Source organism: Vigna unguiculata, chromosome 4, assembly GCF_037176805.1.
Source record: "Vigna unguiculata cultivar grain cowpea cultivar isolate G323 ecotype 2 chromosome 4, ASM3717680v1, whole genome shotgun sequence".
NCBI lineage: Eukaryota > Viridiplantae > Streptophyta > Magnoliopsida > Fabales > Fabaceae > Vigna > Vigna unguiculata.
The window spans coordinates 15,317,293-15,335,546 of NC_140795.1; positions in this window are offsets into that span (position 1 = coordinate 15,317,293).

Genomic DNA, 18,254 nt, shown 5'->3' on the forward strand with positions numbered 1-18,254 from the left:
ATCCCCCAATCCCAGTGTAGCACGTTACACATTGATTAGAGAAGATTTGTATAAACGCGGATATAGCCAACCTCTGCTAAAATGCATAATAAAGGAACAAGTAGAATATGTTATCAGAGAAATTCACGAAGGAATATGCGAATATCACTCTAGATCATGAACAATGGTGGCCAGAATCTTAAAAGTCAAATACTTTTGGCCAACCATGGAGGCGGATTGTCACTCCTTTGTTAAGAAATGTTTGTCATGCCAAAAGCACGACAATCTTGTTCACCAAAGGAGAAAAAACTACATTGCATACTCTCCCCGTGGACATTCGCAAAGTGAGGGATGAACATCTTGGGGCTGTTTACTCTAGGAAAAGGGCAGGTCAAGTTCCTCATAGTAGGAATTGATTACTTCACAAAATGGATTGAGGCGCAATCACTAGCTACCATTACGGCATAGCAAGTCCAGCAGTTTTTATGAAAAAATATAATATGCCGATATGGGGTACCGCATACAATCATAATTGATAATGGACGACAATTCATAGACAAAGAATTTTCAAAATTCTAGACTAGCCTAATAATCAAACATGTCACAAGCTTAGTAGAACATCTGCAAACCAACGGGCAAGTAGAGGTCACCAATAAAGTAATCATGGTTGAACTATGCAAGAGGCTGGATGGGTCAAAAGGAAAGTGACCAGAAGAGTTATTCGAGGTCCTATAGGCGTACAGATGCAAATGGTAAGACCTGTGGAAATTAATTAATTAAATAATTAATTAATAAATGTAGATGGAGGGAACATTGATGTCATTAAATGTTAATTGGTATGATGTGGAAAAGTACTAGCTCAAGCGGTTGAGAGTACTTAATTGTGTGAGAGGACTTGGGTTCGAGTCCTAGGTATGCCTTTTATGTGTTGTTTGGATTATTCTTATTTTTGATAATATATTTGTGCCTAGTGAGTGATAGTATAATCATAGTATTTTGATAATTATCACTCAAGATGAGTTGGTTGGATGGTTGTGTATTGAATGGGCATTGGTATGGTCACGGGTTCAAACCTTGATAGACCTGAATTAATCCTTATTTTTTTTATATAAGAAGCAACTTTGACTTGAAGGTGAAGAGGCAGTGAATACCTAGCAGGAGCAGTATATAAGGAGAACGTGATTAGAGAGTGAGAGGGGATTTTTGGGTGTGCAAAGGGCTGAAGCAAAGTATTAGTGAACAAGGAACTTTATTTTTTTCCAAATTTCATTCCAGAATTACAAGTTAGGGGTGCTAAATTTATGTGTATACGAATTTTGCATGTGCTCCCGAGTTTTCTATTCTCAATTGGATTCTATGTGGTATGAATTGGTATTATATGCACTGTGATTGAGAATTGGTGGATTGGATGTTGTGTACAAAGCTCTTTGGGGTTTTTTATATGAATTGGATTAGGGTTTTGGTACTGTTGCTTTTGTTTATGGCCAAACCTTGCGTTTTGGGGATTCAAACATGATTAAAGTCTATGCTTATGGTTTGATTGATGAAACAGATTAAATGAGAACGATTACATTGTAAATTGGCATGGTTTTGGTGATTTGTGTGCATGAATAGAGACGAAACTCTGCAAATTTTGCCCAAGCGAGTCCATCTCGCCTAAGCGAAAGTTGCAGAATCACATCTTGGATTTTGGCTCGCACTTTTCGCTTAGGCGATCAGTGTCAAGGTTGAGTGACTTGGTCTCTCGGTTAGGCGAGAATGGCTCGCCTTAGCGAGGTCGCGATGAGACCTATACGTGTTAAGCGCGACTTCTCGTCCAGGCGAGAGGTTTTGGTTTTTGGGCGACAGATACTCTCGCTTAGGCGAGAGTGGCTCGCTTAAGCGAGGTCTCGTTATGGTCTGATGCAGTTTGTGTCGAATTCTCGTTCAGGCGAGGTTTGTGTGTTTTGAGCAAATCTATGACTCGCTCAGGCGAGCAGGGCTCGCCTAAGCGAGATGGTGTGGTGCAACCACTATTACACACTCGCTCAGGTGAGGCGGGTTAGCTTGAGCGAGGCTGATGGACTAGCTTGGGCGAGGGTCCTTGGCTTAAGCGAGAATGTTGTGAATTCTATGTTTGTGTGTGCTTTATGAGCTGGTTTGTCTACTCTTTCCTAAATATAGGAAGTTATATGCATTTGTTTGTGGTGTTTGGACTTGAAGGACTAAGTCCTTAGGATTTGGGATGTGCTTGGTTTGAGTCGTGAGCGAGGAGTTCGTGATGGGTGGACCGCATGCAGAATGTGAACAGTTTAGTTCACAGGAGGTACTCTCGTTGGGATAAGTGAGTGAGGGAGTTCATCTTATGCTCAACTTGAGAATGCTATGAGCGAGGGAGTTCATAGTAGGAAAGGTGGGTATGCATGTCCGGGTCCGAGCGAGGAGTTCGGATGAACGGGTGTGAGAGTCCGTGAAGCAGGACTACAAGCAAGATAGGCTTGTAGGTTGGACCACGAGCGAGGAGGGTCGTGGAAGCACATGAAATCCCAGATTTAGAGTACATGCATGAACTCATATTGGTTATAAGTGTGGGAAAGTGGGTGTTTTTGGAAACCAATAAACATTTATGAATGGGCTGGGGGATTATTTCATATTTAATTATGTTTATGTGCATAGCTCACCCTATCTGTTTGTGTGTGGCGATGATCGGGTAATTTATTATCCGGGAGCAGATAATGTTTCAGGTGAGCCAGGAGACGCTTAGTGGCAGAGAGTGGGCTCAGAGTACGAGGGGATTTTATAAATGCTTTCCTTTAGTTTTCATGTAATTAAATTATTGTTTTGGATTTTCAAATTGTAAGGAAGAATTATGAGTATTTTGTCTATTTATAGTGGATATTAAATTTAAATGTTTTGAAAATTTCCCGTGTTTTTGGGAAATGGATTATTTAATAAATGAGGTGATTATTTCTGCCTTGTTTAATTATTATTTGTTTTTAGTAATATCCTACCGGGATGTTACACAAACCACAGTCTGCCACCCCTGAATCTCCCTTCAACCTAGTATACAGAACGAAAGCCATGATCTCGGTTGAAATTGGGGAACCTTCTTTGAGAAGGCAGGGGTATGATGACAAAACGAATCAACGAAGTCTGTACACGAGCCTTGACTTAGCAATAGAGCTGTGAGAAAAGGCACAAATTAGAAACATGGCGGCCAAGCAAAGAACCGTGAGAAAGTACAATTCCAAACTTCAACCACGAACAATTGTAAAAGGAGATTTAGTATTAAGAATGGCAAGCAGTGCTAGGAAGAAAGACGGGAAGTTTTTAGCCAACTAGGATGGTCCATATAGAGTACGTGAAGATGTAAGTGGAGGCGCATATAGATTAGAGTAGCTATCTGAAGATCCAATACCTAACACGTGTAATGTGTCTCACCTCAAGTTTTATTTTAGCTAAAGGCAACATACTTGTAACCCTAAGTGTACTTTTTTTCCTCACTCGGCATTTTTTCCCTAAGAAGGGTTTTGGCTAGGGAGTTTTTAACGAGGCACCCAAAACGATCAATAATCAAAGTTTCTTTATGAAAAATTGTCTTGTATTCTCTAAGTTCCCTACAGCCTACTAAGGTAAGTGGTCCTAGTCGAACATTTTTTAAACTGAAAATTTGTTAGTTCCCTGCAGCCTACTAAAGTAAGTGGTCCTAGTCAAACACTTTTAGCTACAAAAATTTGTTAGTTCCTTACTGCCTACTAAGATAAGCGATCCTAGTCGAACACTTTTAAGCTATGAAAACTTTAGTTCCCTCCCATCTACTAAAGTAGGCGGTCCTAGTCAAACACACGCATCGTTATCCTAATTTCCCATCACCTACTTAGCTCATGGTCTAGTTCTAACACATTATCACAATCGCTTATTTAATTCATAAATATCCCTTAAATAATTTATTTTTCGAAAATACATATCTTGCATATCTTGGCAGACCGAAACATAAGTAAGCGACCACAAATCAAATATCGCAGTCAAATATTTATCAACCAATATAATACGGAATAAAAACAGGTAATAAAAATAGCCATCAAAAGTGATATCTTAAAAGCAACAAACACATGTAGCATATACCAACTAATATATTCCAAATTAATAAAGCAAAGGAACAATTATTTTCATGAAATATTTAAAGTGCTAATTATTTCAAACTTAGGTTCAAAAGCCAGAATAGGATCAAAATAAAATCATTTAGCAGTAGAGTCAGCTTCCACTTGCATTGTAACTTCTTCCTCCACCACAAGATCCTCACCGCCAATTATTCGCCTTTCCTGATGAAGGATTGTCTTGTTTTCTTTTAGGGTTATGAATATGGTGAAGTTGTTTAAGAAAGCTTTTTCAAAATTCCCACTAGACATTAAGATAGCAAGCTATCTAGATGTGAAGGTTCATTTCTCAAGCTCATGAAAAGAAGAAGAGAGTTGGATTCAAGCTTAAAACACACACGGAAATAACAATACTTAAAGAGCAAAATGAAAGAAGAAACAATAAAAATGGAAAGCATAGAAGATGAACAATGGAAGAAGCACACCATTCATAGGGGGGATCTAAGCCAACCAAACCCTAGAGATGAGTGATGGTGCCGCCACTTGCAAGCAAGATAAGGCAAAGGTGAGCTCACTTCTAGGAAGGAGAGCTTATGGCAATGATGGTTGAATACACAAAGTTTATAACAAAATGATCAACCCCTTTACATGTCTAGGAGCGCCCCTTATATAGAAGAGTTTAGGGGCCTCTAAGCAAATAAAAGATACCTAAGGATGTCTCTACAAAAACCTAACCCTAGCTTTTAGAAACTACGTCAAATAAGGAAACAAAAATGAGAACAAAAGAGCCAACTATGGTGTGTACAAGGCTAATTTCGTTCTAGCACAAAAGGAGACAAAGAATGTGTCTCATATGTCTCCAAAAAATGGCCAAAGTGTGCTAAAAACAAAGGAGACCAAAGGTACATAGGTACACTTGTTTTATGCCTTTTACTTTATGCTTTATGCTTTCCTCTCTCTTTCACTTCATCCATGTGCTCAAATCACCATGTGCCACCTAGCCATGCTCTACTTTCTCTTAATTACCTACACAACAAGACAAACAAGGATTAACATGTTGGTTTAAGTTAATATAATCTTGGTCAAAGTCAACAAGTCAACCAAAATAAGTCAACTAGAAACCAACTTAGGGAATTCAAACTAAAGTAGTGCAAAACAAAGATAAAGGTGATGGAATAGAAGACTCCCCTCTAGACATGCTTCTAGTGATCCTTCTTGAGGGAGCTTCTAAGGAGGTGGTATGGTGGGTCACGCCTTCATCATCCTCCCCTTCTTGGAGAGAATTCGACCACGAATTCTTAAACCCTTTTTTCGTCCTTGGGAGGCCTAAGACAAAATCCATAGAAATGTCAACCCAAGGCTTGGAAGGGATAGGCAAGGGAGTATAAAGACCATGGGGTTGGACTCTAGACTTGGCTTTCATGCATGCTATGCAACTCTTGCAATGCCTATCTACATGCTTCCTCATGTGAGGCCAATAGAAGTGTTCCTTTAAGACTTCCAAAGTCTTGTTTGGCCCAAAATGCCCCATTAAACCTCCCTCGTGTGCCTCTCTAATGAGTGAGACTCTTAAAGAACCTTGGGGAATACAAAGTCTCTTACCTTTGAAAAGATATTGATTAAGAAGGTAAAAGTCTTTGTAAGCCCCTTGGTGGCACTCACTAAGAATGGGGGAGAAATCAACATCCTTTGGATACAATTCCTTAATGTGATCAAAACTAAGAAATTTAGTTTCAAGAATGGAAAGTAGGAATGCCTTCTTGAAAGTGCATTCGCCACAATATTAGTCTTTCCTTGCTTATGTTTGATCACATATGGAAATTTCTTTAAGAACTCTACCCACCTAGCATGTCTCTTGTTTAACTTGCCTTGGCTTTTCAAAAATTTGAGTGACTGATGATCATTATGTATCACAAACTCCTTTGAAAGAAGATAGTGTTGCCAAGTTTGCAAAGTCCTCACAAGAGCATAAAACTCTTTGTCTTAGGTGGAGTAGTTAATGTGACTCCCCTTGAGTTTCTCACTAAAATAGGCTATGGGGTGTCCTTCTTGGAGAAGCACGACCCCAATACCTACACTGGATGCATTACACTCAATTTCAAAAGTTTTGGAGAAGTTAGGGAGGGCTAAGAGTGATGCATTGATCAATTTTTGTTTTAAAGTTTCAAAAGCCTTTTCTTGATCCTTGCCCCACTTATAGACCACACCTTTCTTAACCAATTCATTGAGAGGGGCGGCTATGGTGCTAAAGTTTGGCACAAATCTCCTATAAAAACTAGCCAACCCATGGAACTAAGCTCACTCACATTCTTTGGTGGAGGCCAATCCTTGATGGCCATCACCTTTTCTTGGTCCACATGGACCCCATGTTGATTTATTTTGAAACCTAGGAAGATCACATGATCCATCCCAAACACACATTTCTCCATGTTAGCATACAAGGATGCCTTCCTTAAGGTCTCTAACACACTCCTTAAATAATGTAAGTGGTCATCTTGAGACATACTATAAATGAGAATGTCATCAAAGTACACCACAACAAACTTCCCTAAGAACTCTCTAAGAACATGGTGCATGAGTCTCATGAATGTACTAGGTGCATTGGTCAAGCCAAAAGGCATGACTAACCATTCATATAATCCAAACTTAGTCTTGAAAGAGGTTTTCCATTCATCCCCTTCTTTGATACTAATTTGATTGTACCCACTCTTCAAGTCTATTTTGGAAAATATGGTTGCACCATGTAACTCATCAATCAAATCATCTAACCTAGGAATGGGATGCATATACTTGATGGTTATGTTGTTGATAGCTCTACAATCTATGCACATTCTCCATGTTCCATCCTTTTTGAGGACAAGAATCATGGGCATTACACAAGGACTCATGCTATGTTGCACCACCCTTTTTTTAACAACTCATTCACTTATTTTTAGATTTCCTTAGCCTCCTCGGGACTAGTCCTATAGGCAAAGATAAGCCTTGTATAAAATCAATTTGGTGTTCTATACCCTTTATGGGTGGGAGACCCTTTGGAGGTTCTTGAAAAACATCTTTGAACTCATGTAAGACTAATGACAAGTCTATGGGACATCTAGAGTGAGGGTTTTGGAAGGAGGGGGAAGATTCACTAGGATAAGCTAAGAAGATAGGTTTTTGGGCAAGCATTACCTTTTTCACCCCTTTGAGGGTGATCATGCTCTCATTGCCATGCCCTTGCGCCCTCTCTTCTTTTCTTTTCTTTAACATTTGAATTTGGTCCTCATTGACTTCTCTTAGTGAAAGAGGTAGTAATGTAATCTTTTTGCCTTGGAAGCTAAAGGAAAACTTGTTGGCATGGCCATCATGAAAAGCTTTTCTATCAAATTGCCATGGCCTTCCTAGTAAAATGTGAGTTGCTTCCATAGGCACAAAGTCACACAATACCTCATCTTTGTAATTTCCAATGGAGAAGTTAATAAGGACTTGTTTGTCAACTTTGATCTCACCTTCCTCACTAAGCCAAGATAGCTTATAGGGCTTGGAATGAGGGATGGTTTTGAAGCCAAGCTTGTCCACAACCCTTGTGCTAGCCACATTGACACAACTTCCACTATCAATTATGAGGGAGCAAGTTTTGTTGTTGATTTGGCACCTTAAGTGAAAAATGTTTTCTCGTTGGTTTTCAAATTCTTTAGGCACTTGGCCTAGCATGCGCCTAACCACCAACCAACCTCCTTCATTGGGTTTGATTTCATCTTCACTTGAAGATTGGGAAGAAGTGTGGGAGGAAGAACATTTTGGGGAGGGGGGAGAAGAATGTTCACTTTCAACCTCTCTTTTAGGGTTCAAGATCATGTTCCTTTTTGTTGGGCAATTTGAAGCAATGTGACCATAGCCCAAACACATAAAACATTTTATGGAACTAGTTATTGAACCTTGGGAAGAGTTTGCACTTTCATGAGAGTTTCTAGACGTATTAGTCCTAGGTGGGTGGTCTTTGGAAGAAGGTTTCTCATTTTTTCTTTCTTTTTCTTTCCAAGTTCTAGAGTAGTATTCATTGTAAGGAGTACTCTTCTTGGCCTCTTGTTTCTTTTTCAATTGACTTTCAACTTTTAAGGCCAAGTGTAAAATTTTGTCAAGAGTAGAGTACTCATACAACTCAACTACATCTTGAACTTCTCTTCTAAGACCACTCACAAATCTAGCTACCTTTTCTTCTTCACTTTCAAATTGGAGTCCTACTTTGAGAAGCATGGACTCCATCATTTTAAAATACTCATTCACACACATGGACCCTTGTTGAAGCCTTTGGAGCTTCAAAAGAGTCTCCCTCCTATAGTAGGAAGGAACAAATCTAGTGCGCATCAAACTTTTAATATCCATCCAAGAGGCCGCGGGTGGCTCTTGGTTAATATTGTCCATACACAATTGATGCCACCATGTCATGGCATAATCTTCAAATTCTAAAACTACTAAGTTTACTTGCTCTTGATCACTAACTAAATGAATATTAAATATTTGGTCCACTTTTTGCTCCCATTCAATGTAGAGGTTTGGGTCATTTTCCCCCTTGAACTTTGGAATCTTGATTGGTGGAGGTTGTCTTTGTGAGAGTTGATTGCGTCTTCCACCACCATCATGGTCGTGCCTTCTTCTTCTTCCACCATGGCTAGAGTCCTCGGAAGAGGACCTCCTCCTTCTCCTCTCATCTTCTCTAAGCTCAAGTCTTTGGATGTGCTCTTGTAGGAAGATCTCACTTTGTCTCCTATCCGCCCTCAATTGATCAAAAGTTTCCCTTCTACTCATTTCCATCTCACGTAAGACGTTGGCAAGGGTGATTTGTTCACTTTCTTGGGCCATAGGAGTCACCATGGGAGGGGAATAAGGTGAAGCCGATTCCTCCTCCTCTTCTAACTCCATGATTGGATCCATATTCATGCTCCTACACCAAAACTCACCAAAAACCGAGACGAGTAAGATGTTAGATAATAAAACAAGCCAAACCCGAGACCAAGTGTGGTCTTCACAAGCACCCAAGTGTTTTTGATCACACTCCCAAAGCACACAAGCAAGGCTAGCACTCAAAATCCTTCCAAACAAGTGAAAACACCTTAAAAAAAAGATGAAAACCTTTCGAAAGCAAAACAAGTGGCTTGGCCACAACACTCTAGGAAAAGAAGGAAATGAAAACAACTAAGACAAAACAAAGATTACCTAAAGACAAGCAAGCAAAGCTCAAAAACAAGAAAGTTTAACTTCTAAGAAAATTTTGTTTTAAAGACAAAACTTGAACAAGACTAAAGCAATGAAAAACACTTTTAAAGACTCTATGGAAAGCATTTGAACAAGCTAAGATTATACCTCAAATTATGCATACACCAAGAAAGATCATAACCAAGTTAAAGCATGGAACTAATTTGCCAATATCAACCAAAATCCAAGTATAAAATTTGGTAGCATAGCACCTAGTAAAAATGGCCAAATGGATTCACCAAGCAACACATTAGCTCTCGGCCAAACTGTTTTTGGTCATGAAAATAATTTTTCTTTTCAAAACTAGGTACTTAAGATGATGAGAAGGATATTTTAGGGTGTCTTGAACACTTAGTTCCTTAAAAATTAGGTCAAAATCAATTTCAAGGAGCATGCTACAACAAAAGGCATAGATCTCATGCAATAGCTCAAATACTTCGAAACAAGAATAAGAAAACTCAAAGAAGCATATGACATATGACTCAAGCAAAAGTTAGACACATTTAAAGACTCAACATGATATACACAAAGATACAAACATGTAGCTATCATGCATTTAAACGCATGGATTTGAGGCTCAAAGACTAAGCATCAAAAGACATGTTATCCAACCACATTTAAGAGTTTAAAGATGTGCAAAAACCGTAGCCAAATTGCTACAACATAACCTGAAAACGCTGATTCCCGTATTCTTGGCAGATCTGACCTTTGTTCACTAATTTGATCATAACTTTCTCCACAAAACTCCAAATGCGTTGGTTCTTTTTTTTTTCTGGAAACTAGACTCAAAGAGCTTTCTTTTGACACCAAAAACGTAATTTTTGGACCGCTGACCTGGTGCAGTTTAATGTTTTAAATCCGTTACGTTTTCTACCAACACTGTTTTCCTGTGTCATGGAAGTGGATTTGAACCATAACAAGATAGCTACAACAAGACAATGTTAGCACATGAAAAACACCATATTCAAGATAACCTAGGCTCTAGATACCAAATGATGAAGGATCATCTTGTTTTCTTTTATGGTTATGAATATGGTGAAGTTGTTTAAGAAAGCTTTTTGAAAATTCCCACTAGACATTAAGATAGCAAGCTATCTAGATGTGAAGGTTCATTTCTCAAGCTCATGAAAGGAAGAAGAGAGTTGGATTCAAGCTTAAAACACACACAGAAATAACAATACTTAAAGAGCAAAATGAAAGAAGAAACAATAAAAATGGAAAGCATAGAAGATGAACAATGGAAGAAGCACGCCACTCATAGGGGGGATCTAAGCCAACCAAACCCTAGAGATGAGTGATGGTGCCGCCACTTGCAAGCAAGATAAGGCAAAGGTGAGTTCACTTCTAGGAAGGAGAGCTCATGGCAATGGTGGTTGAATACACAAAGTTTATAACAAAATGATCAACCCTTTTACATGTCTAGGAGCACCCCTTATATAGAAGAGTTTAGGGGCCTCTAAGCAAATAAAAGATACCTAAGGATGTCTCTACAAAAACCTAACCCAAGCTTCTAGAAACTAGGTTAAATAAGGTTACAAAAATGAGAGACAAAAGAGCCAACTATGGTGTGTGCAAGGCTAATTTCGTTCTAGCACAAAAGGAGAAAAAGAATGTGTCTCATATGTCTCCAAAAAGTGGCCAAAGTGTGCTAAAAATAAAGGAGACCAAAGGTACATAGGTACACTTGTTTTATGCCTTTTATTTTATGCTTTATGCTTTCCTCTCTCTTTCACTTCATCCATGTGCTCCAATCACCATGTGCCACCTAGCCATGCTCTACTTTCTCTTAATTACCTACAAAACAAGACAAAAAAGGATTAGCATGTTGGTTTAAAGTTAATATAATCTTGGTCAAAAGTCAACTTTAGGTCAAAGTCAACAAGTCAACCAATTTAGGGAATTCAAACTAAAGTAATGCAAAACAAATATAAAGGTGATGGAATAGAAGACTCCCCTCTAGACATGCTTCTAGTGATCCTTCTTGAGGGAGCTTCTAAGGAGGTGGTGTAAGACCCGGGAAAAATTAATTAATTAAATAAATAATTAATTAATAAATGCGGGTAAAAGGCACTTTTATGGCATTAATTGTTGTTTGATGTGATGTGGAAAAGTATTAGCTCAAGTGGTTGAGAGTACTTGGTTTGTGTGAGAGGACTTTGGTTCGAGTCCTATGTATGCCAATTATGTGTTGTTGTTTTATGATTTATTTTAATAATATGTAAGAGTGTGGAACTTGAAATGTAAACATATGTTGATAGTGTATATCACCAAATGTGAATTGGCATGGTGGTGGTGCTTTGGCATTGTGGGTGGAAGGTCATGGGTTCAAACCTTGATGAGAGCAAATTAATCTCTTTATTTTTGCTATAATGCTTGTGGTCTGAATGTGAAAGGGTGGGAAAGCCCTAGAGAAAGTGGGCAGCCAAGGGAGTTGGAAAAACAGTCCATAATAACTTATGAAAGGTAATAATAGGCATTAAAAGGTCAATTTTCGTTTTATTCTTTTTACCATAATTGGGAGTCATATAAAAAGGGAGAATTAGGCCATTAGAAGGGTTTTGGAAGTCTAAAAATTGGAGTGAGAAAGGATTACGAGTTTTGAGTGCGAAAGCTAAGCGGGATTGAGAGAAAAGCGGTGGTGGTTGAGAGAGCAAAAAAGGGAGGGTTCTATCAATCACAAAGTCAAGGATTAGGCAACCTTTGGAAGCAAAGATTCACAGGTTAGGGGTGCTGTAATTAATTGTATATGAATTTTGTGTGTGTTCCCGAATTGTTGTGGTCAAATGAATACTCTGTGGTATGAATTGATCTTATACGTGTGTTGAGATTGAGAATTGGATACTTGATGTTGTTGTCGAGTCCTTATTGTTTAGCAAGTGTTGGATGAGGGTTTTGGGGTATGGTGTGGTTCGTTTGGGTAATTTTCGAGTTGAGGTATCTCTAATGGGTACAATGCATGTTATATGGGTTTAGTGTTGCATTAGAGTGAAGGGGAATGTTATACATTGTTTTGGAATGCTTGTACTGTGTTTTGGTATGGTTGTGCAATATTAGAGTGAACTGTGCGCGTAATCAGACTTGAAACCCTGCAAGTCTCGCCCAAGCGGGTCCATCTCGCCTAAGCGAGAGTTGCAGAGTCGCACATTGAGTTCTGGTTCGTGATTTCTCGTCTAGGCGACCAAGAAGGGGTTTGAGCGACATGGTCTCTCGCTTAGGCAAGAGGCACTCGCCTAAGCGAGTTCGCGAGGAGAACCTGGAAGTTTGAGCGCGATTTCTCGCCCAAGCGAGAGGCTTTGGAGTTTTGAGCGATTGACACTCTCGCCTAGGCGAGAGTGGCTCGCCTAAGCGAGTTCTCGAGGTGTGTTCTTGTGTGTTTTGTTGAATACTTGTCTAGGCGAGGTTTTGTTGTGGTTTTGGGCGAACGGGTGGCTCGCCCAGGCGAGCGCATCTCCCCTAAGCGAGAGAACTTGATGTTGTTGTTGTTTAAAACCCGCTCAGGCGAGGTGAGCTAGCTTAAGCGAGGCTGAGGGCTTAGCCTGGGCGAGGGGTCCCTAGCTTAAGCGAGTTTAAGTGGATTGTTATGTTTTTCATGCCTTTGAGAGTGCGTTGGCTGTTTTATGCTAAGGATAAGATGTGTTTGCATGTGGTTGGTGTTTGGACTTGAAGGACTAAGTCCAATAGGGGTCTGGGATGTGCTCGGTGGTTGGACACATGATGGGCATGGAACTGGTTAAGTTCCCATCGGCTACTAATGGGCGAGGAGTCCTTAGTATGGTGATTGCATGTGTCGGGCGCACGATGGGCAAGGAACTGGATGTTCCCGTCAGCTACTATTGGGCGAGGAGTCCATAGTATGGTGATTGCGTGCGTGCCAGGGTCCAAGTGTGAGACTTGGATGTTTATGCTACAGGCGAGGAGTCTGTAGGGTAGGACTATGAGCGGGATAGGCTCATAGGGTTGGACCACGAATGAGTCAGTTTCGTGGGAGCACAGGGAAGTCCCAAGACCTAGTTCATGCATATGACTCATGAAGGACTATGAGGTCATGGTTGGGTGATTTGGAAATTATGGGTTTTGTACTTATATGATTTGGGTGGGGAAGTATATTTATTTCAGATATATCTATTTATGTTTTATTGTGCATAGCTCACCCTATCTGTGTGTGTGTGGCGATGATCGAATATCTTGTTATCTGAGAGCAGATGATTTGACAGGTGAGCCAGGAGACGCTTAGATTCGGAGCGTGGGCTAGCTTGGGGATTTTTGTACATGTATTATTATTTTGGTTTTTGAGATAATTATGTAATCATTTCTGGAGCCATTGGATTTTATTTCAGTTTTATACATATGGACTCCTGGTTTATGATAGTTATTTTTAAGTTTTCAATTTCCCTCGTTTTTGGGAAATAGTTTATATTAAATGTGATATTTATTTTATTTCGAATTTTATTTATAAAAAAAAATTAGTAATATTCCTTACGGATGTTACAATTGGTATTAGAGCAAATGTTTTGAAAATATTTTGAAAATATTTTGGGGCTTTTGGGAAGTGAGCTTACTGTTTGATTGTGTGTGATTTAATTGTATGTAATAAAGATTTCAGTGGTATTGTTTAACTAAGTGAGTTGATTTTAACAGTTGTAATGTGGCATATCCAGGCTATGGCTGCTAATAGGAGGAGGAGGAATAGTGGTGCTGATAACATCACGGAGGCCATTCATCGGATGGTGGATGCAGACACCGGTAGCGACACAGCCCAGGGCGGCAATTGCACCAGTTAGGGTGCCAACTGTGGAGGACTTTCTACGCCACAAGCCAGCTGAGTTCACTGGCAAAGCATCTCCTGATGAAGCGGAGGCCTGGCTTCGCAAGTGTGAGAAGATATTCACGGTGATGAGCTGCGCAGATGAGCAGAAGCTCCTTTTTGCCACCTACCTTCTGAATGGTGATGCTGAGTATTGGTGGGCGGGTATGCAGCAGCAGATGCAGACCCGAGATGAACAGGTGGAGTGGACTAGCTTCAGGACGCGGTTCCTGGAGAAATATTTCCCCGACACAGCCAGACAGGACAGGAAGGCAGAGTTCCTCACACTGTAGTAGGGGGACATGACTGTGCAGGAGTACGTGAATAGGTTTGAGTATCTGGCGAGATTTTCTTCTCAGAATATGACAGAGGAGTGGAAATGCTTGAACTTTGAGCGAGGACTCAAACATGAACTTAAGAAGGTGGTGACTCCCTTACGAGAGAGGAGATTTCCCGTCTTGGTGGAACAGGCCAAGAGTGTCGAGCATTTGGAGAAGGGCTGATATCGCTGTCGTTGACGCGATCAAATTACCACTACTTTAGCAACTTCAGTATTGCCAGTTTGTAGTGAAGAAAATAGTTAGGGTTAAGATAACCCTGAGTCGTCTCACAACGAATACGGAATTGATCTCAAATATTTGATTCTTAAAAATGCAATTAAAACTAGCAATTATAAAAAATAGGGGGTTTTGATATGCAAATAAGATGACACGGAAGATTGTAAACACAATAATAGTAAATAGGTCAATTCCACTGCTTTTTCTAAGTAAGATTCTTCATTGGTTATCTAGAGATTATTGTTAAATTAATTATTGTTGTTGATTTACAAATCAATCAATGTAAAGACTCAATTAATTTGTTGGCGTTCTCACTTTTAATCAAAGTACAGTCTCAATTAAAAGTTAGAACTTTTAGATTATCCATAGTAAATTCAATCAAAGTACAGTCTCAATTAATTTTACTATGCCTAATCATGTCTATTCCTTTGTTTCTTTACCAAATAGAAAACTTAATTAATCAAAGTAAAGTCTTGACTAATTTTAGTTAAAGTAATTACCTCTAATCAAATTAAAGTCTCAATTATTGGCAAAAACTTATTTAATCAAATGAAAGTTTCTAAACAAAATCAAAGTAAAGTCTCAATTTAATTTAAAAACCTTTTAACTCATATGATTAGCATGCATGTAGATTCAAAATCATTATTTTCTATTCGATTAAGAAGCAAAGGACATAGATAAACAAAAACCACAACAATAATCAAAATAACAAACACATAAATTCATCTAACTTCAGAATCCATTTAAGAAATTACAGTGGAATCAACCCTTAAAGCTTAGCCCTCCATGGCTTTGATGAAATACATGATGATATGAAGGAAAGAAAATAAAAGAAAGAATGAGAGATGTGGTGGAGACGGTATCTGCCAAAACTAGAGAGTTCTAAGTGTCTAAGCTGTCAGCTGTAAATTGTCAGTCCCCCTGCTTCTGCTCCCTTAAGTCTCTTTATATAGGCTTCAACTGGACTTTGGGCTTTATCTGTCAGTTGCTAAATTCTTTCATTTTTATTTAATTAATTAGCAACTCAATTTCTGTCCAATTTCCAATTCTGCCCCTCTTATTTAAGCATTTTTACAAAATTGACCAGAATTTGACCAGAGTTTGACCAGTTTGACCAGAGTTTGACCAGTTGACTGTCTATCAGATGCTGACACGTGGCAGTGCAGATTCTCTCTCCAGAATTAGGGTTTCACTCTCACACTCTTCTCCTTGGCTGCGCGGCTGACGGCGGCTGCTCCGGCTTCTTCTCCGGCGAGCGTGGCGCGACGCGGTGGTGACGGAACAGTGGCGGCACTGCTGCGTTTTTTTTTCTTCCTTCACGATCTGCAACAGTGCAGAGACGAGTGTGGCTGCTGGTGGTGGCTGACGGAGCTGCGCAGGTCGCGCAGGCGGTGTTGCGCGCGGCTGCCATGGCTGGAACAATGGCTGCTGCAGTTTCGTGAAGGTTGCGGGAAAGACAGAGGCGGCACGGTGGCGCGGTGGTGTTACGAACAGGTGCAAGTGCGTTCTGCGCGAGAAGATGGACGCGATGGTGGGGCGTCGCGGTGGCTGCGGAACGCGGGTGCTGTGACTGGTACGTCGCCGGTGACGCGAAAGAGGAAGATGGTGGTGGAAGCGCGAGGTTGCTGCTGTGCGCGAAGGTTGTTGCTGCCGCTGGTTTTGCTCCTGCATTTTCCGGCGTGGAGGTGGTGGCCGGCGAGGTTGGCGGCGGCGGCTGCCGTGGAGGGTGGAAGGAGAGGAGAAAATTAGGGTTAGGGTTTTGGGAGATGAAGATGATGACGTGGCATAATCTGATTGGTTAATTTGGTGAGTGGAGGATTATGACACGTGGCAGCTTATGGTTGGCTAATTTTAAAAGGTGAGGATTGCCACATGGCATGATCTGGTTGAGTGGAGTTTAAGTGGTAGGAGGGGTGCAACTTAGTGAAAACTGGGGGTGCAGAACAGGTTTTTGTGGTCCACTTGAGGGAGGAGTGTGCAAATAAAATCTGGGGGTGCATTTAGCTCCTGATTTATTCTTTTTCAGAATTTCTTGATTTTGGACTTATTTTGTAACTTTGAATATTTTAAAATCACACTATTAATTGACCAAAAATAAATTCCAGCTGCATCAACAAACGTTAGAATATCCAATAATATTTTATGCAACTAAAATCAATTTTTACGCCACTTTTACCAAACTTACTCAATAAATCCAATAATCACAAATCCTAATTAAATAAATCTTTAAGCACAGAAAATTCAATTAAATCCCCAAATTTAAATATTAAATGAGGGCAAAAATTTGAACTCATCACACACCCACACTTATCCTTTTGCACTCCTGGGCAAAATTTAACAATTTCAAAACTTTTTTCTGAGGTCTTTTATTCCATATTTTCAGTGGATTAAAGAAATGAATACCAATGGAAACAGATCAACCTTCTAGAAATCATGTTGTCACGCACAAACAAATGGATAATATTTTGTTTTTCACACATGAGTTAATCTTTTGAGTTTACAAGATAATCAAATATGAAAGAGAAACACTCAAGTCAATTGTATATTTTCTCACCAAGATTCGCTCAAGTGTTTTAGCTTGTGTTTTCACTCAAAATACCCATGCAAGTAAACACTCTCAATGCTTAGCAAGACTCTAATATTCACAGCTTTCAGAAAACATGCATTCAAAAATCATGAGGACTTTTCAAGGCTATAATGAGGCCAAGGCAAAGGTAGGAAAAACTTTAGGATTTGTGTGTTTTTGAAATAGTAAGGAAGAAAGAGTTATGGAGCATAGTTTCAAAAACAATCTTTACTTCTTCTTTTTTTTCTCTTTTATCCTTTGTTTCTCTTTTTCAGACAGCAATCATTTTTCATTTCAACACTCTGTCATCAACAATTATTTTCCTTTTTGCCATTTTTACAACTTTGTGGGGGAAATACTCACCCCCACACTTTATTCCTCAACCAATCTCAACATAATCCACTAGCTCCTTCTTTCTCCCTAAGGTAAGGAAAAACATGGTCTTTTTCTTTTTAAGGTTTAGCAATATGCTCAAAACAAGAAAAAAAAGTTTAAGCTCAAGGGGCTACCAATGGATCAATGTCATGGTTAGCTTATTTGGCCAAGTAGCTAAAAACAAGAAATGCCTCAGTCATATCAAATCATGCATGTTCACCTAAGATGCAAAACAACAGAATCAAGCTAAACATTTAAGTACCAACAAGACATGAGCAAATCACACAAGAAAAATAGGAATGGCACATGGTAGTTCATCCTTACAATAAAGCTCAAAACTCACAAGGTCAAAAACTCTTTCACAAAAGATTTATTCCAGAAACTCTCAAATCAACTCAATCAGTAAATCACAGAAACAATCCATTCATAGCACATGACTCTTATTTTCCCAGAATTATGATCGTTCCAATTAGTAAATCAAATCCAAAACTCCAATGTCAATATGTTTTATTGAAAACAAAAACCCTTTTTTTTTAAATAAAAACAAACAGAAAACAAAATTAGAAAAGGAAAAACAAAACAAATAGAAAACAAAAACAGAAAAGGGGGAAAATCTCCCCACACCCCCACACTTTATCCATGCATTGTCCTCAATGTATTCA